We start from the raw sequence: 24,114 nt of genomic DNA on the forward strand, positions 1-24,114 counted from the left end.
CTGTATGGTCAAGCTGCTGCTTGGGATGGGGGAGGTGTGGGCCGCCACCCAGGGGAGAAGGGGTGGCGGCCAGGTAGAGGGACCCAGGCCCTCCCTGCTCCACCGGGTCCCAGCTCAGGGACCTTGCAGTGGCGAGTGAGCCCACCGCTGGGATCCATCCGCAACACGCTGACCGGCCTCAGGACAATGGCTTGTCCCCCCAGCACTACTTCCTACCTTGTCATGCCAGTCTGTGATCTGGGCATCTTTGGGGTCTCTGGGTTCTTCGGCCGGTGCAACTCCCTGTAGCTCAGACCTCCCTGAGGTGTCCACAGGTAACTGGGCATCCGTGTGGGTCTCGGTGCCTCTGGCGTCCGCAGTCCTGGGGCTCCAGTGGTTCCTGGGCAGGAGCCAGCAAAGAGCATCCTTCCTATCCGGCGGTCAGCCCATAGGCACTGACTTCTACTGGTGCTGGTGGGTACTCGACCCCCACATCTACCTCCAGCCCTGCCCCGACTCCACTCCTGCCCTGCCCCCTCCCGCCCCCATTCCAACCCCTTCCCCAAAGTCCCCGCCCCAACTCCGCCCTCTCTCTGCCCCTATTCCAACTCCTTCCCCAAATCCCCTCCCTGGCCCTGCCTCTTCCCTGCCTCATCCCCTGAGCATGCCATGTTCCCGCTCCTCGCCACTCCCTCCAGGAGCTTGCTACAGCTGTTTGGTGGCAGCAAGTGCTGGGAGGAGTGGGGACGCGGCATGCTCAGTGGAGGAGGCGGAGGCGCAGGTGAGGTGAGACGGGGAGGGGAGGTTGGCTGCCGGTGGGTGCAGAGCACCCACTTATTTTTCCCCGTGGGTGCTCCAGCCTCAGAGCACCCACGGAGTCGGCACCTATGGGTCAGCTCAGATCGAGCTGGGCTGCTCCCTCTTGTACTGCTGCTACACCTGTATCATGCCCGGTAGGGATGTGGGGGCATGGCTCCTCTACCCACAGTGAGGAGTTAACCCTTCCCCGTCCAGTGCGGGGTGAGTTCACCCCATCACAGACCTTTACCCATGGGATACTGTGGGCTCCACAGTGGTATTCTCCTTACACAGCTTTACAGTATCTCGGTACATGTGGCATGCCAGTGACTCTTGTGAATGGAGATGAATGGACTTCCCTTGGTCTCACATGAGCCTGCAAGATGTTCCCCTTTAATCTTCCCAGTAAGTGCTTCAACTGAGGGCCACTAGAGAGGCATGGGGACGTGAACTGGTGTTACACACACAGGCGCTCACTCATTCAGCAGGTAGCTAGGCCCAGGTCCTCAAAGGTATTTAGGTTCCTAACTCCCATTGATTTCAGTGGGAGTTAGATGCCTAAACCCCTTTGAGGCTGTGGGCCGTACTGTCTATGTGTCTGACTGTTTAATTTTAAGTCAAGGAAAAAGAAGCAAAGTTTCCATAAAAGCATGGTATCTCTCACCAGTGGGGTAGGCTACTTTTGAACCGAACACAAAATGATGGCTGCCTCCCACAACAACCAGACTACTGAAAACAGAAACAAAGTTATGGAAATATCTGAAAAAAATGTAATTAAAACCTGACACTTCCTCCAGAAATTTGGTGGGGTTTTTTGGTCAAAAAATATTTAAAATGAGAATTTCAGCCAGCTCTACTGGAACTATGGTGGGAGCAAAAGCCTTCCTGGTAGTGTCCTGGCTCTTCTGCTTCTGGTCTCAGTCAGAACCCAGCTGTGCAGAGGGGACAAACAACGGGGTTGGGGAACACAAACCTCAACTCCGGACAATGTTTGGTGTGAGTTCCTAGCAAGGGCCCAGAGAGTGCAAGTTGAGGTAGGTTTCCATTAGTGATGGGGAAATGTGGAAGGTCAGGTTGGCCCCAGAAGAAACATTTTCAAAGTTGTGCTCATTATGGAGCAGTTTCTTAAGAGGCATGTGCTGAAATTCCATCATGGGAAGGTTTGGAGAAAACATCTGAGGAGGTACCTATCAGCCTCTTGCATCATCTCATCCAGGGTGCCCAGCCTATGGCCCACGGGCTGTACATGGCCCACCAGAGTATTTCATGGGGCTCTGGCTGTCAACCCCAGGCAGCTGGGCTTCGGCTGTCAGTCCCAGCCAGGCTTCAGTTAAATATAAATATAAATCAATACAGGTGACTTTAAATCTTAGTAAAATAGGTAGAATCTGTTTGGCCCACTCAAGGTTGCGCTTAGGTTTATGTGGCCCTCCTGTGTAATAAGGTGGGACACCACTGATCTATTCCATAACCCTGTCACCTTTGCCAGGACACAATTGATGCTTTTAATTTTCTAGTGCTTTGTCCCGTCTTCTGTAGTTTATTTCAGTAATGCCTAGAGGCCCTAACTGAGATCAGAACCCCATTGTGCTAGGAGCTGTACAAACACACACAGAGATGCCTTGCCCCTAAGCGCTTACAATCTCAGACAAAGAGTGGAAGGTGACACAGAGGTTCAGCGAGGTGAAATGACTTGCCCCAGGTCACACAGCAGGCCAGTGGTAAAGTGGTGGAAAAAATAGGTCTCTTGATTCCCAGTTCAATTTGTCTTATCCATTAGATCACACTGCTTCACTAACGTGCTTTGAATGCTGATTTGAATGGTAGACTTGGAATCTCTGAATTCCCCTCTTGTTATATACAGCACACTCCTGTTTATCCGATGGGCCTGGGGGCGATCCAGAACTTTTGGATAACTGGGCATGTAGATAAATGGAAGTGTCCCTTAGCCAATGTGGGCAACACACCGCGGATTTGGGTAACTAGGATTACTTTGGATAAAGGGAATTTGGATAACTGGAATTCTACTGTATTTCTCTATATATTATTATAGATTTCTATATAATATTCTGTTATACACAGAAAGCAACAAGATCCTCCCTTTTCAAAAGAAAATAAGAAGGAACAAAATTAAGGTCTGAGGAAGAGAGAGTGAAAGAACGCGGTGTGTGTCTCTCCTTAGTAAAGAGCAACTCTAGGGCTAACAAAGGACATTACTCTCTGGTACTGTCAGTGCAACACCTGTCACCAGCACTACATCTGTGCATTACAAAAAGGGAGTGGGAAAGAAAGTTCTCCTGTGTTTGGCTCTGCATGGTGCTGACGTGATTGTTCCCACTCTAGCAGATCTCCTGAAGGGAGGTAACTCCTTGTGGGCGGCCTACAATAGCTTTAATTATGAGAACGACCGATATGTTCTATTTGTAATCTTGACTTTAAAATAAGATGTTTCAGAAGTGAACCAAATGGAGGAAGATATAGAAAGAAATAAGAGCTGTAAATGCTCTTGGAACTGCAGTCTGCTGAGGCTTATGCTACTTACCCAAGGTATTTGCTGCAGGGAGGACTAAAGCTCCCACACGCAGGTGAGGGGGTAGACAATGAACAGCCATTGAACATCTGAACGTGCAAGATGTTCTCTTACCTTCTTCCTCTCCTCCCCACTCCCCGCTCTACCCTTCCCATGCCATCCAGATGCAACTTTTGGCTTTTTTAGAAGTACACGCCCTAAAGCCAAAGCCCCTTGTCTTTCTCTCAGTCAGCAGTTCCCCCAGGTACTGCCAATAAATAGGTTGTGTTGAAGTTAGGAGTGATTTTCAGGTTCTGATTCTAAGGGAAATGATCCCTCCAGAGACAACTGCCGACGCCCTATGGTTCACTTTGGATGGTCTGTGGGAATTCAGAAAGCTTGGAGGCCCTTTCTTCTCATGCATTTTTTCCCCAAAATACATACAAATATTTCTTGTTTAAAAGTCCTGTCAGTGATGTATGCGAGAGTTAAACCAACCTCCTCTGAAATGAAAACAGAGCCATCTAAAAAAGCTGCAGTTAGGGCTGGAATTGGCATGCTCTCCACTTGCTAACAACATCTGGTGGTTGGGTCAGGGCATCATTTTAAAGGGGGCAGATGTGCAATGTTGATGCTGGCTTAGTGGTGGCTTCTTGAGGATGGTTTTGCGGTACGCAGGCCTCCGCCCCAAGGGGAAAGCTTGGTGGAATAGACAGTGAATGCTGTGGGGGAGTTAAGTGCAGGCCAATGGAGCTGAGTGAATTTGGGGTTCAATGACTTTACAGTGGAACCGACTAATAGGGCCAAATCTCAGTCCCGTCAAAGTCAATGGCAAAACTCCTCCCATTGGCTTCAGTGGGATCGGGGCCAGAGTGACCTGGATGTCATGGAACCTCTGCTTTTAGTGAGCAGAATGAAAGATGTGCTTTGCAGTGCCCACCTATAGTACTGGGCCACTGATGTGCGCTAGATCGGCTAAGCAAGGAACTACAACTCCCATGCGCTCCCTCCCCATTGCATATCCCTTTCCTTAGCCAGGTCAGGGGAAGGGTTCTGAACCACGAGGTGGCCAGATTCTATTGGGAAGCATCAGCCTCACAGCTAACCAAGAACCGCAGAGAGGCTGGATGCCAAGAGGAACCCCCAGGAGCTGGATGCAGAGCGGAATGTGGGACAGGCTGTGCCTGCATGTCTCTGTGGGACTTATAGGGGGACAGAGTTGGTACAGGGCAGAAAAGTAGCAGTGAGGGAAGAGGAAAACTGACTGATACTGGATTTAATCCAGGCCCATTGTGAACATGCCCTACCATGTGGGTTACGTGGCAGGTCTTGCTCCTGCTCTAATGTATACTGGGTATGGGGCGGGGGGAGGGGAGACATGGTTTCTTCTGGTGGCTGGCCCATAAATAACTAACAACATTAGTAGGTTGCTTAGGGGACTAAATGTACAGACCTTTTGGAGTTGAAGGTCAGTTTTCTTGTCCTACCTCTGCAGGTGTGAGGTTTATCTAGTAATTGTGTCTGTCTGCAGCACAGGGATGTGTTACACTGTGACAGCGCCTAGCACTGTGGCCACTGTTATATCCTTGGGACAGCCGGTGTAGGAAGCAATCACTTGAGGCCAGAGAGCAGGCAGCTAACCAAAACCTCCATTTTATTTACAGATATACAGAGAGCTCACTCAGCCGGTTGAAACCAGCTGAGCTAACCCATAATAATCTAACTCAGTTGCCATAGCAACAAAAACCATGACAACCAAATACACAACAGCCACCAGCAGCACCTCATGGGTACCAGGCTCAGGCTCAATCTGCTGGCCCAAGCTCTGCTTCACTTCAGCCCACTGCCCAGTCACAGGAGCACATGCATGCTGAGTGACCTCCCCGTGGAGCCGCTGTTGGATAGTCCACAGTGGGCAGCACTCATAGGGTGACCAGGTGTCTGGTTTTCGATCGGAACACGCGGTTGAAAAGGGACCCTGGCGGCTCCAGTCAGCACCACCGACTGGGGCATTAAAAGTCCGGTCGGCGGTGCTGTGGTGCTAAGGCAAGTTAGTCCCTACCTGTCCTGGCTGGCACCGCATTGCACCCTGTAAGCGGCCAGCAGGTCTGGCTCCTAAGCACGGAGGCAAGGGGGCTCTGTGTGGTGCCCCCGCCTCATGCACCAGTTCTGCACTCCAGTGGGAGCTGGGGGGGGGGGTCGGTGCTTGTGCGTGAGAGCACCGTGTGGAATCTCCTGCCCCCCCGCCTAGGACCCAGACCTGCTGGCTGCTTCCGGGGCACGTGCAGCGTGGTGCTAGGACAGGTAGGCAGCCTGCCTTAGTGCCCCCCGCTGCACCGCTGACTGGGAGCTGCCTGAGGTAAGCCCATGCCCCAACCCCGAGCCCCAACCCCCTGCCCAGCCCTGAGCCCCCCAAACCTGGAGCACCCTCCTGCACCCCAAACTAGGGTGACCAGACAGCAAGTGTGAAAAATCAGGATGAGGGTGGGGGGTAATAGGAGCCCATATAAAAAAAAAGCCCCAAATAGCGGGACTGTCCCTATAAAATCGGGACATTTGGTCACCCTACCCCAAACCTCTCAGCCCTGGCCCCACCCCAGAGCCCTCACCACCTCCCACACCCCAACCCCCTGCCTCAACCCACAGCCCCCTCCCACAATCCGAATCCCTCAGCCCCACCCCACAGTTTGGAGCCCCCTCCTGTACCCCAAACCCCTCATCCCCGGCTCCACCCCAGAGCCCACACCCCCAGCCAGAGCCCTCACCCCTCCTGCACCCCAATTCCCTGCCCCAGCCCAGAGCCCCCTCCCACACCCCAATCCCCAGCCCTAGTCCAGTGAAAGTGAGTGGAGGTGGGGGAGAGCGAACCACTGAGGGAGGGGGAATGTAGTGAGTGGGGTGGGGCCTCATGGAAGGGGTGGGGAAGGGGCGTGGCCTTGGGAAGGGGCAGGGCTAGGGTGTTCAGTTTTGTGCGACTAGAAAGTTGGCATTCCTAGCAGCACATGGCCCCAGGTGAGCGAGGGAGTCGGGGCTAGAAGCAGTCAGTGGAGGATGGGGAGCAAAAGAAGAAAAAGAGCCAAAAATTGGAGAAAGAAACTCAGACAACATGGAAACAAGATGAGAGCAGGGAGAAACAGAGGGACAACGGAAACTGTGCCTGAGCACGGGCTGGGAGGACATGAAGATGCAGGGGCCAAAGCCACCAAACTACAACAAGGGGGATTCCACCAGAAATGTCAAGGACCTTCTGTTTTCTCCCACTGGTGACAGTACAGTGGCCTGGAGCACTCTGATGGCTTCTCAGGGTGCCCAAGACTGAGTCATCTTATTACCTGCACGTCTATGAGAGAGAGATTTGCTTGTGCTTAGTTGGGAGTCAGGTCCCTGACTCCACCAGCCTGTTAGCCACCCAAACGATCTCCTCAGGGCTCTGCCAGCCCTTACATTGCCTTGTAGGTAATAATAGGTACCCCAGTCTCCAAGGCCCTTTGAAGGCATCACCCTGTAGTACCCAGCCCCTGTTACTGGACACTCACTGAAATCACCAGGTTTGCTGTCCCTGGAGGAACAGCGCACACACAGCTTGACTGGCACAACTCAGAATCAGGTCTTTTATCACAACACAGCACTGAGGCATACATGCAGTGAAACCATCATACCTTGCTCTAACCCCACAGACAGGGACCAACACCTACAAAATCTCCACCAAGCATTCTCAAAATTACAGTACCCACACGAGGAAATAAGGAACAGATCAACAGAGCCAGACGTGTACCCAGAAGCCTCCTACTGCAAGACAAACCCAAGAAAGAAACCAACAGGACTCCACTGGCCATCACATACAGTTCCCAGCTAAAACCCCTCCAGCGCATCATCAGGGATCTACAACCCATCCTGGACAATGATCCCACACTCTCACAGGCCTTGGGTGGCAGGCCAGTCCTTGCCCACAGACAACCTGCCAACCAAAGCATATTCTCACCAGTAACTGCACACCGCACCATAGTAACTCTAACTCAGGAACCAATCCATGCAACAAACCTTGATGCCAACTCTGCCCACATATCTACACCAGCGACATCATCACAGGACCTAACCAGATCAGCCACACCATCACTGGTTCATTCACCTGCACGTCCACCAATGTTATACACGCCATCATATGCCAGCAATGCCCCTCTGCTATGTACATCGGCCAAACTGGACAGTCTCTGAGGAAAAGGATAAATGGACACAAATCAGATATTAGGAATGGCAATATACAAAAACCTGTAGGAGAGCACTTCAACCTCCCTGGCCACTCAATAGCAGATCTTAAGGTGGCCATCCTGCAGCAAAAAAACTTCAGGACCAGACTTCAAAGAGAAACTGCTGAGCTCCAGTTCATCTGCAAATTTGACACCATCAGCTCAGGATTAAACAAAGACTGTGAATGGCTTGCCAATTACAGAACCAGTTTCTCCTCTCTTGGTTTTCACTCAACTGCTAGAACAGGGCCACATCCTCCCTGATTGAACTAACTTCATTATCTCTAGCTTGCTTCTTGCTTGCATATATAAACCTGCCCCTGGAAATTTCCACTACTTGCATCCGAAGAAGTGGGTATTCACCCACGAAAGCTCATGCTGCAAAATGTCTGTTAGTCTATAAGGTGCCACAGGATTCTTTGCTGCCTCATCATACCTTTATCATCAAAGACAAGGATTTAAGAGATTGTGAGTAAGGATAATAAGTGGAACTAGAAATGGTTGCATATAAAATAAAAGTATAGCAGGCTTCCTGTAGACTAAACTCCACTTCAACAGACTAACCATCTGTCTGACAGCAGTCTGATCTCACCCAGAGCTTTCTTGCACCATTTCCAACCAGGACAGGTTGGGATCCCATTTTCACAGATGTAAGATGAAGATGATTGCTTCTTCAGGTGCAGGATAACAGGGTGCTGTCCCTGTCCCCCAATTATAATCTTACCAACCCTTGAAGTGCACCCTCAAGACAAAGGTCCTCCACCCCTTCCTGTTCTTCTCTTCATGTTAAAGCTCATCTGCATTTAGCTCAGACTAGTGATTGTGAAGGAGATACTAACTGACATTTCATCAGATAGATGGCTAAACATCTCTGGTCTGTCAGGAGACCAGTTTTTCACCTCTGCTGTGGAGTAACACCTTGACACACACTATAAGGCCATATTTTCAGTTCACAGACATAACTTTTTAAATACCATCAGGACATACATTTCACAATGACATGAATGATCAGCGTGATCCTGGCTTTCACTTTAGATCTCATGTGGCACTTTATAGATAAATACTATGTGTTAGGTGTAGTGAGTTTGTCAGGCCTGACAAGAGTTGCTGACACAGAGCAGCGAACCCTTTGCCAGCTGGCACCAATGATCCTTTCAGGTACAGGCACATACAATTATTCCTGCCCTTTCGGAACTGTCTTCCAGGGGCTAAAGCTGCTTTCAATTAGAAGGAAGTCAGAGGAAAAGAAAACAGAGCCTGGAATGTGAGAGGAGTAGAAGGGTCTGAACTTGGCAAAGCTTTTAATAACTCCTAAGACGTTCTGTCATGTGTGACTGGCCTAGTGAGATATAAAAAAGGCTTGGGACACGGATGTGCATAAGAATAGCATGTGCAGTTACAAGATAAAATTACAAGGCCTTGCATTTCCTCCTGGCTCAGGACATAAGTTAATCACAACTGGGGTCAGAAAAAAACTTGCCTTGTGGCAGTACAGAACTATTTTACACTGATAATTAGATGATGTGTGCAACCTGTTAATACAATTACTAAGCAGGTTAATTATCTGAGTGTATGAACATGGGCTAAATTGGAGTCCATATGAGTTGCTGTATTTCTGTTGCCTAGATGTGCCTGGCAACAATGTCAGATTGTTGCAACCAGTGTTTTAGCTTGCACCTGTATTTAATTAGTCTGGATACCATGAAGCTGTGCAGAGGAGCTGGTTGTTTGGAAGAAAACAGCTTTGGAAAGCCACTGTGAAATCTCTATGATAAGCTACTATGAGGTGGGTGCATAACTGTTTGGAAAATCATCCTCAGAGAGTAGTTATCAGTGGTTCATAGTCAGCTTGGAAGGGCATAACTAGTGGGGTCCCGCAGGGATCTGGGTCTGGTTCTGTTCAATATCTTCATCAATGATTTAGACAATGGCATAGAGAGTACACTTATAAAGTTTGTGGATGATACCAAGCTGGGAGGGATTTCAAGTGCTTTGGAGGAGTCGGAGAGGATTAAAATTCAAAAACATTTTGACAAATTGGAGAAAATGTCTCAAGTAAATAGGATGAAATTCAATAAGGACAAATGCAAAGTGCTCCACTTAGGAAGGAACAGTCAGTTGCACATATACAAAATGGGAAATGACTGCCTAGGAAGGAGTACTGCGGAAAGGGATCTGGGGGTCATAGTGGATCATAAGTTAAATATGAATCAACAGTGTAACGCTGTTGCAAAAAAAGCAAACATCATTCTGGGCTGTATTAGCAGCAGTCCTGTGAGTAAGACATGAGAAGTAATTATTCCACTCTACTCTGCGCTAAGCTGGAGTATTGTGTCCAGTTCTGGGCACCGCATTTTAGAAAAGATGTGGACAGATTGGAGAAAGTCCAGAGAAGAGCAACAAAAGTGATTAAAGGTCTTGAAAACATGACCTGTGAGGGAAGATTGGAAAAAATTGGGTTTGTTTAGTCTAGAGAAGAAAAGACTGAGAGGGGACATAACAGTTTTCAAGTACATAAAAGGTTGTTACAAGGAGGAGGGAGAAAAATTGTTCTTCTTAACCTCTGAGGATAGGACAAGAAGCAATGGGCTTAAATTGCAGCAAGGATGGTTTAAGTTGGACATTAGGAAAAACTTCCTAACTGTCCAGCTCTGGAATAAATTGCCTAGGGAGGTTGTGGAATCTCCATCACTGGGTGCTTTTAAGAGCAGGTTAGGCAAACACCTGCCAGGGATGCTCTAGATAATACTTAGTCCTGCCTTGAGTGCAGGGGACTGGACTAGATGACCTCTCAAGGTCCTTTCCAGTTCTATGATTCTTCTGACTCTTTGGAGAAATTTTACTTTGCTTAGTAGGAGTTAGAATAATCAAGTTGTACATACAAATTAAAAATGGGGGTGCTTCCTGATTGTTCAATATGAAACCTATCTTCCTCTGACAGTTAAAACATTAGCCACTGTCGGAGGCAGGACACTGGACTAAATGGACTATGGGACTGTTCTAGTCTGGCTATTTAATTAATAAAACAAAAGGAATGCTGTTATGTCAAATTTACAAAACACTAGACCCATAAAAATGTTTCTGTAAAACCTAATAATAAAATCCACTTGGAAAGAAGTTTTAAAATAAACATTCATGGGCAGTCTTGCATCCCTAACAGCTAACATGTTAGTGCATGGGAAGCTGAGGTTGGACTGGAAACAAAACTACAAACAAAAGTGAAATTGAGGAGCTTATTTTCATTTTTGGAGCTGAGAAAACCCCACAAAGGAAGCAACCAGCATAACTGGTGAAACATAAACTAGCTGTTTAAGATTCCCTCAGTTTTAACAATCTGAAGATGCTCTTGGTTACAGGTAGGAGCATTTGCTTAAAAGAAAAAAAAACCCCGACCTGTGTGCCTGAGTCTGCAGCCCTTGCTCAGATGAGCACCTCTAGCTCATGTGGATAGTCCCACTGGAGCCAGTGGGACCATTTGCCTGAGAAAAGGTAACACGCTGTGACCCAACATGATTTTAAATCTGACAATGTCCCTTTAAAAATAACTTAAAATTCCTGCATATCAAATACCTCCATGATGCAGTGAGTGTGTAGCCTGACTGTTCATAGAAGGGTCCTATATAGAAGAATCATCTCACTTCTTCCCCTCCTGCCCAGCCAATGTCCTCTGGCTGAAATGGGGTCTGTAGGACAATCTCTGCAGTTGAGCATTATTCCTTGCTCATCCAAAGAGGTCACTAGAGGTGCCAAAGAATTGAAGCAGGCTGCTGCTGTCCCGGGCCCCATGGGAACCAAATCTGCACCTCTCCCATGCAAAGTACTTCTCATAGGCTGCCAAGGGATATTAGTATCTGTAGAATAGTAAGAACTGGACCCTTTTGTGGGGGGAGAGAGTGCCTGCTGCAGCAAGCTAATCTCTGACCGGAACTCCTCCACATGGCTCCACTTGACATTAGTGGGTCTCCCACATGCATTGCAGTTACAGCCTCTGGTCCATTGGAATAGCTATCCTGTCCCGATGCTATACCAAATACAGAAGATGGCTATCATCGGTGTAATAGGAAAATGAGGGGATCTTGTTTCCCTGGCAGTTTTCGGTGATCTGCTTGTGCCCTGAAGCATGTGGATTAACAAGCTCTTGTCACAGTGAGATCTATGTTTGCTAGAGAAGACCGGCTATTATTGTGTACTGCCTCCAAAGTGGGGATTGAGGGTGGCCTTCCACCAAACCTTGCAGAAGTAAATCGTGCAAAACAATTAACTGGGTATGCAACATATAGAACATTATTCTAGAAAGTATGTATCCGCACATAAGGATGCATAGGCAGATTCTTGGCCATCTCTCTGCAGTCTACTGTGTTGCATTTGATAGAACTGGACACAGAATATGTACTAGTTCAGATGATTGCTTGGTGAAAATTTGGTCTACTCACAATGGCTGGTTGCTCGCCACACTATGAGGTCATTCAGCCGAGATTTCTGATATGGCTGTGAATTATGAAAACACTATGATTGCAGCTGGAAGCTGTGATAAAATGATCAGGGTATGGTGTCTGAGAACTTGTGCACCAGTTGCTGTGCTCCAGGGACACACGGGATCCACTACATCTTTACAGTTTAGTCCAGTGGTCAAAGGCTCCATGTGCTACATGGTGTCTACTGGTGCAGATGGAACAGTTTGCTTTTGGCAATGGGATGCAGATTCCATGAAATTCAGTAATTGGCCAGTGAAGTTTACAGAGAAATCCAGGCCTGGAGTTCAGATGCTTTGTTCTTCTTTTAGCATTGGTAGTACATTTCTAACAGGCAGTACAGTTCATGTTAGTGGGGGAGGGATAGCTGAGTGGTTTGAGCATTGGCCTGCTAAACCCAGGGTTGTAAGTTCAATCCTTGAGGGGACTACTTAGGGATCTGGGGCAAAAATCAGTACTTGGTCCTGCTAGTGAAGGCAGGGGGCTGGACTCAATGACCTTTCAAGGTCCCTTCCAGTTCTAGGAGATTGGTATATCTCCAATTATTATTATATCAGCATGTATTTTTTTGGCTCTGAAACACCTGAAAAAATAGCTGAACTGGAAAGCCATGCTGACAAAGTTGACAGCATTCAGTTTTCGAACAGAGGTGATAGGTTCATAAGTGGCAGCAGAGATGGAACAGCCCATATCTGGCGTTTCCAGCAAACAGAATGGAGAAGCATCTTGTTGGATATGGCAGAAGGGGAGTGTGAGGGGCAGCTGCGGATATGGGGACATGCCTGTGAAACTCGCCAGCCATCGGCACCTCTGTGCTTTGGAGGAAATTTCTCCTTTTTATTGTTCCTTGCCACAATATTGATAAACACACAGGCATCCGGTAGTTTAGGCTCCCACTCGCGGAGTTCACAGTGATTATCTGACAAGCTTCCAGGCCTAGTGACTTATTTATTTGTTTTCCCAGTTGAATCTATGGTCCTGGTTTTGTCTATTTTTACTCTGCTGCTCCTCCCCCCGCCCTGACAAGACAAGACCTTCTGGGGAGAAACAAAGGCGCTTGCTGCAGTATCCAGGCAAACAAAGACTCGAGAACAAAGAACAAAAGTGATGGCTCAAATGTAGTCATTAGGTTATGAAACTGTGCTCCCTAGACTCCAAGTCTGGTGAAGGGTGGTACCATGCATGCCTGAAGAGCTCTATCAGGATAAGACAATTAAAAATGACTGTAAACAAAAAGTTTTCTTTTCTTACCCTTTTCTGGAACACAGAGAGAGAAGGTGGTTTGTTTTTTTTTTTATTTAATCTTTTCAGCCCTGTCCCTCCCCCACAGCACAATTTTTCTGTGTAAATTTAGTGCTGGGAAACCATGTCAGTTCTGGAAAATGTCTTGCTATCGCCACTGGCCAGGTATGGCATGGGCAGAGCTAAAGCGACCGTTCCGACTCTGCTCCGGTGGTGGTGGCGACACAAGGTGAGCTTGAGTACATCAGTATTCTTTTCATTCTGGCTGCTGAACACTGCTGAACCCAGAGGTTTCTCTCAGCAGCAGTAAGCAATTCTCTGTTCTGCTCAGTGTTCACTGAGCCCTGCTTTCTTCTCTGGAGGGCGACCTTTACACCTCTTACACCCTCGGACAACTTTAACAGCCACCCCGCAGCATTCCTCCGGCATGTCTCAAGCCTATCTAAATATGACTTCACAAACACACATGCTCATGCTTGCCAGATCTGTGTGTCTCTCTTTCACACACATCGGTTAGCCCCATTCATTCCAGCTGGCAGCACTGTTGCCACAGTAACAGAGATGCCTCTGTTATGGCTTGATTTCATTTACTAATGGCTCATGTAATACAACTGAACACAGATGACTGCTTGGCATCTCAAGTGATGTGTCATTCTAATAGGACCATGGGCTTCAGAATGCAGTTGCTGCCAAAATATCCTGTTCTGTGGGCCACAGGAGAAGCATGGCCTCCACATGATGCTAAATAAAAGAGCGGAACCCTCTGGAAACTGTAACAGGCCTTTCTGCTAATGCACAAACCTAATGAACACAGCAACTTAAATCATCTTCTCTTCAGGCCCCATCTAAAATACAACTATAGCCAAGTCAGGAGATCCAGTTAAACTTTGGGTGGGGCCTAACTGTGTCCCTGCAGACTTTCAGGATGTTAGGGTGACCAGACAGCAAATGTGAAAAATCGGGACAGCGGGTGGGGTGTAATAGGAGCCTATTTAAGAAAAAGACCCCAAAATTGGGACTGTCCCTATAAAATCAGGACATCTGGTCACCCTACAGGATGTTGACCCTATTGTGGGCATACAGTTAGATTTCAACTACATCACAGCTTTAATCCTGTTGTAATGGGTCAAGAGACAGGCAGGTGGTGGTGGTGGGCTGAGGGTCCAGGAAACTAGCTTTCTGTTTATCTTCAGAACAGCTACAGCATGTGTGACAGCAATACGGCCTTCTTGTAGACATCCTTTTTGCCCTGCCCCCGCTAGGGTGACCAGACAGCAAGTGTGAATAATCGGGATGGGGGTGGGGGGTAATAGGAGCCTATATAAGAAAAAGATCCAAAAATCAGAACTGTCCCTATAAAATTGGGACATTTGGTCACCCTAGCCCCTGCCAAAGCACCTGATCTGGAGCAATCGCCTCTAAATATGGAGGGTGGTTCATTCTCATGGGTCTCTTTGTGCCATGGCCTCTCTCTGGAGACTGATACCAAGCTTTACAATTGGTGTTCATGGAGCTGCTGTTTTTTTTATGATGTGGACACTTCCAGTGGGAGCTGGACTGACACCAAACAGCAGTCAGATGGCAACAGCTTTTGATCACTAATGACCTGGGATGGATGCACCTCTAGATACTTAAATAAATGGCCAATCATAAAATGTGTCATTAAAAACAAAAGATGTCTAAGTCTTCCCCTGAAGCACAAAAGACAAGTGCCTCTGTCTGCCAGCTGAGGTAAGCTAGTTGTAAGTTAAAGCTTCTGCGGCATCTCTGTCACAGCCTTCATTGTTCTGAAGACTGTAATATTTAATGGGACTGGACGAAAACTGTACTGGCAAATGGACAGCGCAATGAAAATTAACTAGCATATGCTAATTATTGAGACCTCATTGAGTGTACTGTCAAAGTGATTCTTCTATGGCTTTGATTCCTTATAGAATTACTTCTTTGCATGGTCTTTTCTTATGGCAACTAGACATATAACAATATTTCCTCACCCTCTCCATATGTCTCATTGCTCTCTTCAGCTTGTTTACCTGGGACACTCAGAAAAGTTAAGGCAAATCAGTTAAAGGTGTGAAGTCAATGTAAATAAGGTAAAGCGCATTAACTAACAGGTAGAAGCTCTCTTCCTTGGAGAAGGATTAGTGAACTAAGAGCACTTTACTCCTGAATGAGTTAATGCATTTTAACTTACACATGTTGACTTCCTCACGCTATGATTGGCTCGCCTTAACTTTCCTGACTGTGCCTGTGTAAACAAGCACAAATTCAACACTGCAAACCCAGGGCATTTTCTTGAGCCTCTGCAGAGCAGCAGTGCAACGTACCAGGTCCTCCAGCTCCATCTTGGAAGTGATAAAAATACCCAGCTTTGCATGTGGGTCAGTGGCCAGACCAGGCTCTGATTCTAGCATATGTGACACCAGCTGCATACCTGACAGATTATTTTAATGGTCCATTGTCTTCAGATACATCCATTCTGAGCACTGTAGGAAAGAATCCCCATTTGTGGTTATTTGTCAAGACCACCAGAGCTGAGCAGAATTGATCATACTGTGCATTGTGCAACAGAACACCTGTGGTTATTTTGAATTGCTGCTTGTTAGGAGACCCCTGTGTATATGTAGTTGGGGCCTGTCCACTACAATGATCCTTACCAGCTTTTATGTGACGCTGCTTTGGAATGGATAAAGGTCGTAGTCTTCTCTGGGTCCTTGAGCCAGCCACCAAAGCAGTTGCCCGCTCTGTGCTTGGCTCCCCTGATGTTAGAGCTTGGTTTACTCACAGAGGGCATCAGGACTCTCCTGCCCTAAATAAAGAGTCAGGTATTCAACTGAAGTTAACTTGGCTAAAGGGTGGTTTTGTTGGCACTTGTCAGAAATAGAAATGGGGCAACGAGGGTATCCAAACGTGGCGAGGTGGAACATCCCAGTCTGCGAGTGAGCATCCAAGCATCTGCTGAGACGGGCACTGCCCAGTCCAATGAGCAGCGCAGGGAAGCCAGCAGAACGATAATAGCCAAGGACGAAAATAGGAGGTCGGGGGCAGGAAGGAAAACTGACCAGACAATTTTGCAGGGTATCTATCTGAACAGGGTCAGGCTTCGGCTCAGATGTGTTTCTAATGGGAGTCAATTCCTACCTGAAGGTGTTCCCCATTCTCCTGGCACCCCCACACGGTAGCTTTAGGACAGGCAGCTGATGCATACCTCTCAAGCACACGGGCAGCGTGAGGAATGGGGGAAAAGCAAGCCCTGGGATAATAGACAACTGAGGGGTTTGTAGACAGTAACTGGTACCTTGAATTACACCAGAAGGTGCACTGGCAGCCAGTGCAGAGTACAGAAGTAATATGTGTCTTCTCAGTCTGACCTATTTTAAGGCAGGCAGCTTCACTTTGCAATAGCTGAAGCTGCCAGGTAGCCTCAAGTAGAGTGTGTGGCAGTAATCTATAGTATTCTCTCCTCAATGGTGTGTAATGTTGCTGTGTGCTGTTAACAGCTGCCGCATTCCCATTCAGAGATGGCTGCATTTCAGTGATGGGTGAAAAGATCCCTGCACGCTTGTGTTGCACATCAGTAAAATGTTTCCAGCGTCCCCTGACCTCCTTGCTGTATCTACACCAGACTTTTTCCATTAAGAGTTCCAACTGCTGTTAACACCAGTACAGCTCTGCTGGCAGAAGCAATGTTGGAACCTCTGGTGCACGCTGGGCTTCTACTGCTGCTGGCATTTTAACACCATAGCATGCAACCCTGCTCAGCACATATCTAAATGACATGGTGTTAACAACACTAGTGGGAGTAGGGGCCTCGGCTACATTAGGGATCCCATCATTGCTATCGCTGGTGGACTACATCAGTATTGGTGTTTTCAAAACATCTTGTATAGACAAAGTCTTGGACGATGAGACCTATCGTGTGGAAACGTCAGTCATTAATGAATTCTGTTAGGGTATGTCTATGCTGCATAGTGAACCCAGGCTCTGACTGTATTCCAGCCGAACACCCCCTACTGTCCACACAGAGAGCTTTCTGACACAGGTGGAACCCTGACTCACCCAGAGGTATGGGTCCGAGTCTGTGTCCCCCTGTAGCACATGTGCAAGCCCACTAGCTTTGCAGTGTAGTGGTGGCAGAAGCCTGGGATGCCATGCTCAGATTCTAAGAGTTTGTCAGTGTTATTCCACAGTCCCCTGGGCCTGTGGGTCCCGGCCCTTCTGTCCCCAAACTACCCACTCGACTTCCAGGAACCAGAAGCAACCTCCTCATTCAGACACAGCTATTCGGCATGTAACCCTTCCTCTCCACACTAACTTTTCGATTGTAAGTATACGTTGGGGTATTAGCCTTACTGAGCACTGATTCATATTTCTGCATGTATGGTTCTGTTTATAAGTCAGCCACACTGGGATGACCTCTCAGCACAGCCGAAATATCCAGGCAGCCCAGGACTATCAGTCCAAATCGCAGCAGTGTACATGTCTCCATCCTACATGAGCATCTTACTGATTTTGCCACCAATTTTCACCCATTCCTGACTGAGGATGCAGGCAAACTTCTCACTCAGGAATGTTGGTTACATTCCCGGGTAAGGCATACTTACTAGGGCAGCCTCAGTAGCTCATGAGCCCCTCCATTTGTAGGTGTGCTGCTCAGTTACCAGATGCAACAAAAATTCCTTAGCATAGATGGATGGTGTTCCTCCGCTGGCCTGCAATAGAAGCCCTCACTGCCACTCAGATAAGCGTCTTCCAGAGCTTGCCCTGCCTGAAAGGATGGTAAAAGCTAAGCTAGTAACAGATTCCTTCCTTCTAGACTGATTCTTGCCTGCATATTTGTACCTGCCCCTGGAAATTTCCACCACATACGTCTGACGAAGTGGGTATTCACCCACGAAAGCGCATGCTCCAATACGTTTGTTAGTCTGTAAGGTGACACAGGACTCTTTGTCGCTTTTTACAGATCCAAACTAACACGGCTACCCCTCTGATTCCTTCACAGGACACCTCCCCCTGGCCATGGGAAAATAATTTAATGAAACTTTTATATGAATTTAATTAATTTTATTCTTCTTACCATAATGTTTCTTGGCTTGGGTCATGGTTTTCTGGAGCTTCTGAATAGGACAGTTGAAAAAGGATGAATAAAATAAAACCAAATGATCAAGTCTCCTCCTGTGACTTTGCAGTGACACAGCCTCTAAAAAATGGTAGAAATCCTGTTTTTTCTCTTGGCCAGACAATAATGTGCTCTTTCACTTTCCTTGGCAGGCCCTGCCAGAACCGAGGGACTAGGAACCTGAGGGAGTGGATGCTCAACCTATGTGGGAGAAAGAAAAGAATAAAGGATGAAATGCAGCAGGACATTCTGTGTTCAGTCCCCATCACATTACCAGTTCATGGTACACAGAACTACAGTCTGCTCCTGTGCAACCAAGTCCCATATGTGCAAAATGCTCCAGAAAGGGTAAGGAAAACACAAGGGTCATAATGTCCCATGAGACTGTAGCATTTGCATTGCATATAGTTTGGCAGTTTTGCACTTTTTTGTGCTTGGGTTGTATATTCTGCACTTATTTTGTTTTAATGGCGTTTGCCTCTTGTTGGCAGCTGGTCTGCCAATGAGGTTTGTTAATTGAAACATGCTCTTAAATAACAAAGTGTTTTGTTTGCAAACAAGAACAATTCTCAAGGTTACATGAACCGTTTTAATTAAATTCATCAGCTGCTTTGGCCCTAGAAATTCTGGGATATGTGTGGGATAACATAAATGTGAGAAGACTGTAGTACATCATTTCTCCACATCTACAGCACCATGCAGACCTATGATGTGGGTGCAAAAGGCCCATGTGGGCATCCCACTCCAGTAACGATAGGTGTACTTTCTGTCTGCATGTGACATTGCTCCAATCCAGCAGTGTCTCGATCCATTCTGGGTGAAATGGTTCGCCTTTCGCCTTGCAGAAATTGTGCAGTGCACATCAGGCCACAATATGGTGGATAACATTGGCAATATTGGCATCCAAACAGTTCTGAAGGTAGCACCAGCTTGACTTCCTCCTGTCAAATGTGTATTCTACGGCCATCCTGCAGCAGCTACTGAGCATTTAACTGAACTTTGCATTGCCAGGCCTTCTGAGGCCAAGGGACCGTTTCATAAACCATGGCAGAAGAGGGTATGTGGAGGTCTCTTGAATAACAGTGAGGACAGAGGCTACATTTATAATAATCTCATCTTCTGGAGGGAATAATGTCCTTGCTTGTCCATGAAGGTGAAGTCCTGGTCTCTGCAAAAGCCTGGCAACATGCATCCGTCTAGTACCTCCCATGTTGGTGCCCATGAACCTGCCTCTGTGGCCACCAAAGTCTGTGTAATGATGCAGTAGTACTCTCTGTGGCCTGTGTGCTCATTTGCTTCTTGTGGAGGACAAACTATGGGCAATGGGTCCCACTGATAGCCCTAGTGCAATTTGGGAAGCGCATTGTCTCACAGCCAGCAATTATTTTGGGAACATTGTTTTTGCCAGCCTCCTTTAGGGAAATGACAGCAAGAAACGGTCACCCACCAGTTCTGGATCCATGGCCTGGCACGGATAGAAAATTTTCATATCAAATGCACAGTGGGCTAACATTAAAAGGAGATTCTTAAACAATGATCCAAGAGTAGCTCCCATGAGTATTACAACCATTATTTTGGGACGAGGTTTGGAATTTTATTTTTTTTCTCTCACTAAAAGGTTTCACACAGCCAAGTCACTTATAGTAGATATTTTACTTTGCAAGTGCAGGTTAAGAGCACTTTGGGTCGAGAGCCATGGGGTGGACAGAAAAGTTCTCCCACAATACACCATGAATCAAGTCCTAGAATGGCTACAGCTAATCAGGGAGATGAGAACTCTGGGATACACCCCCAGAAGCTGCAGCGCCTGACTCATGTCTGCGCACCACAGTATGGCTGCACCAGTATGTGGCATGCATAGCAATGCAGTGTGGCTGCTCAAGTGGGAGCCTGGAAACACAAGGGTTTGCAAGTGTGGGTGACATGATTCCGGATTTACTATGCCGTGTAGACATACCTTTACAAACTGTTTGACTTCCGTTAGTACATCAGGGCTAACGCTGGCAGTCTGGCTCTACAAAATACACGTTGTTGTATCAAAAAAAATCCTTTGGCTGCAAAGAACATCTGGATACCAAGGGAGAACTATAATATCAAGCACGGCAGGTAACTATAGAGCTATATTATTCAGGAGGTTTGTTTTTTTTATTTGCCTATTAACATCAGCGTGGGACTCTGGTATGCTAACAGATTTGGTAATTTGTGAGCTGTGGACTCTGTAGCGCTATTAAACACGCGAGGGAGGAAGTCGGTTACATTAGTGAACATGGCTAATTCTCAGTCCTGTTGTGCAGAATATGTGTCACCTCCCCAGCTGTCACATCTCAATGGAATGTGCTTCCGCTAGCAGTTAATCTCATCTGAAGAATGCACTATAGACAGAGATCTCTGCCTGAGTGGGAAATGATTTTTATGCAGCTTAATATATTGAATTAAGTGAAACACTGACGCAAGACAAACACTCCTCCCTCCCTTCTAGTGATGGCTCTGACACTTTCATAGGCTTGGGTTTCACTACTACTCAGTGCTGCTGCAAAATTTACCAGCTCAGCCTGGAACTTTCCGGGCCCATGCCAAAAAGTGTGACCAATGCCTCCTTTTCCTTTCTACTGGGCCCTTACAATGTTAACTACCAACTGAGGGGAGTTGATGCCTAAAAGGAGGCTTAGTTTGCAACAGTCCCGATCTCAGCAATGGCGGCATTTCTGGAGCATAAAACAGCCCCAGTGGTGACAGCCACTGAAGAGAGAGGTGTCCAGTGCAGAATCACAGACACAAGAGCAGAGCTTGTAACAGATGAAGCTTGTGATATTAAATAAGATTCTTATTGCACACTTGATGAGTTTGTTACTTAATTCTCATCTGCTTCTTCAATTTCTTGAACCTTTGCATCTAACGGTGCTATTTTCTTGTCTGAATGCCTGGAAACAATCTGCCAGGGTAAAGGCTGGTGTGTTTGTCATTCTCTCCCTGTGATGTTTCATCACAGCTTGAGTTTATTTTTTTTTGTTTGCACTGTTGTTGCATTTAAATTAGCCAGATTGTTATTGTTAAAAATAATAATCTTATTCATATAATATTTTGCATCCAGAAGGAAGCCACAGAACTTTTCAAACTGCAGAGGGATGCTTCATCCATCACTGAAATGCAGCCACATCTGGGGTGAAGCATAGCAATTAATCATGCACAACAAGAGTAGAGAGCATCTTAGGATATGAAGTGGACAAATAGCTTTTCCAGCTAGATTCTGCAGAATCGAATAGGCAAAATGTTATTCCCCAAACTGGAATTTGGTTAGGACAGAGGGGCTAAACTCCTACCAAAAAAAAGGGACCTTCACTGACCAGGTTAGCTCATCTGAAAAACAGCCCTGTGCTGGTGCCTTGGTTAAGCACTAAATCATAGGAAAGAATATTGCTTATGGAATCATCACCACCATTTGCTGTAGCACCTTAGGGTACATCTACACAACAGAAAAAAGAGCCACAGCAGCGAGTTTCACAGCCTGCGTCAACTGACTCAGGCTCACTGGGCTCATGCTACAGGGCTAAAAATACCAATGTAGGCATTCGGACTCAAGCTGGAGCCGGTCTTTGAAACCTAGCGATGGGGAAGGTCTCGAAGCTTGGGTTCCAGCCTGAGCCCACATGTCTACGCTGCTATTTTTAGCCCCACAGGTCAAGCCCTGCAAGCCTGAGTCAGCTGACCTGAGCTCTGAGACTCGTGGCTGTGGGATTTTTATTTTTGGTTGTGTGGCTGTACCCTTAGAAGTTTAATGCTGACTCAGCCTGACATTGTTAAGCTCCTCAGCTCACAGCATAAGGTGATAGGGCTGCATAGCTATAATAAAATAATCATAATAATTAATTAATAATAAAGGAAGAAAGAAGAATCTTTACTAGCCACTGAAAAGCAGCCACTGGGGTAAAATGAAGCTGCTTTTTAACAGTGCACATCTGAATCAAGGAAGTGCAGAAAAATCCCATAAATAGATGAATACGATGGTCCAAATTCTGCTCTTGGGAACACCATTGAAGCCCCTCCATATGTAATTCTTCAGGTGAACTTGAGGTAGGAAGAGTGTGGTGACCTATTAGGAGTGGTCAGAAAATGGGTTTTTCTTCTGTGGAAAATTTTGACTTTTTGTGACCAAACATCCAAATCTGAAATTTTTTGGCTGAAAAAATCAAAAACTTTAGGCCAAAACCCAGAAATTATTATTTGGAAGTGCTGCCACCGTGTCTCATGGGAACCATAGTAAAGGTGCCCCAAGGCCCTGTTCTCTCCTGTGGGCTTGGGTTTCCTGGCTGGGCTGCAGCTACCATGGTGTGCAACAGTCTCCTCTCTTGCAGAGTCACTGCAGCATACCTGGTCATAGTGACTCATGGAAGCTGAAATCTGGTCAGGGAACTTGGCCCATAGAGAAGACTGGGGGCATGAGGCTGTTGAACTGCAGCTCCTACGAGGCACCATGGCAGCATTGCCAAACTGCAGAGTTTGGGGGTTTGGTTTTTCAATGAAATGCACATTTCTTTAGTGAAAACCTATTTTGCTTGTGAAATGTGGGTTTGATGGAAAATTTTCAATTAGCCCTTATACCTATATTGGAATTTGTCCAAGATACTGAAACCAACACCCCTAGTCCTGCAGAAAACGCCCTGAGAGTTTTAAGGACCACAAGTGATCAAGGCCTGGAGTTTACATCTCAGTTTTTCAGGAAAACCAGGTAGAATATACCATTAGGAATTTCTTTTCCTTCCAGGAGAAAGGCCTTTCTCAGGCAGAAAGGCAAGCCAGACCACACGGCAAACATGCTGTATGGTACTTACAGGACACTGAGAAAGCAACAATTTTTCCCATCAAATAGAGAGTAGACATTTTTCCAACCATCTCCACGTTCTATGAAATGAAAAGTGCATTTAGTCACCGGAAAAGGCAGAAAGTGTAACTCCTGTTTTTCAGCTTTTAGTTGTCAACGTTCTTAATCTAGGGTGACAGATATCTTGATTTTATAGGGACAGTCCTGATATTTGGGGCTTTGTCTTATATAGATGCCTATTACCCCCCACCTCGTCCCGATTTTTCACACTTGCTGAAGATTGGCCACCCTATCTTAATCTGAAAGCTCCTTGGAGTCCTAGCCTGTGTTTTCCTATGTTTGTGCAGTGTCTAGCACAGTGGGTCCCCATCCTGTTTAGGACCTTGGGGTGCTATAATAATAATAAGGGGCTAGATTCTGCCACCCCACTCACATTTAAAACCTAAATCCATGAGCAGTCTCATTAGTTTCAATGGGGCTTCCTGCCTGCACAGTAGGTTACTATTCAGCATGTCAAGGTGGAACAGTCTGGCAGTAAGGAAGCAAAGGTATAACGTACAGACAACTGACTACTGTGAGTGGAGCAGGGAAAATGATGCCATGAGGGATTCCTGAAGGACTTTTCCTCACATTACCACAGACACAGTATTTATTGAATCACATAGCAGATTTGTACTGCCAAGGAGAGCCTGCTTATTATAATGTAATATACCCATCACTGATTAATCCAAATTGCAGCATTCAAAGCCCATGCCAGACAAGTGAGGCTGTCCCTGTGCAGGCAGAGGCCAGCAGCAACAGGATAAATATCCATCATTTCAATAGGAATGTGGCTCACTAGGCTTCTGGGGACGACTCATTCCAAGTGGGCGTCTCTCAGTTTTAATCATTCTTCTAGCCGCTTAATCCATTTTCATGTGTCCCGCTGA

The 24,114-nt window shown here is 46.8% G+C and overlaps 1 long non-coding RNA gene across 1 annotated transcript in view; it reads left to right on the forward strand.

The window, feature by feature from the left end:
- Positions 1–9,176: 9,176 nt before the first annotated feature.
- LOC123367679 overlaps positions 9,177–24,114 on the forward strand; it is a 33,746-nt gene continuing 18,808 nt past the window's right edge. The window contains exons 1-2 of the long non-coding RNA XR_006578592.1: positions 9,177–9,319; positions 18,519–18,714. This is a non-coding gene — a long non-coding RNA (uncharacterized LOC123367679). The remainder of the gene's footprint in view (positions 9,320–18,518; positions 18,715–24,114) is intronic.

The sequence above is a fragment of the Mauremys mutica genome, chromosome 3, assembly GCF_020497125.1.
Source record: "Mauremys mutica isolate MM-2020 ecotype Southern chromosome 3, ASM2049712v1, whole genome shotgun sequence".
NCBI lineage: Eukaryota > Metazoa > Chordata > Testudines > Geoemydidae > Mauremys > Mauremys mutica.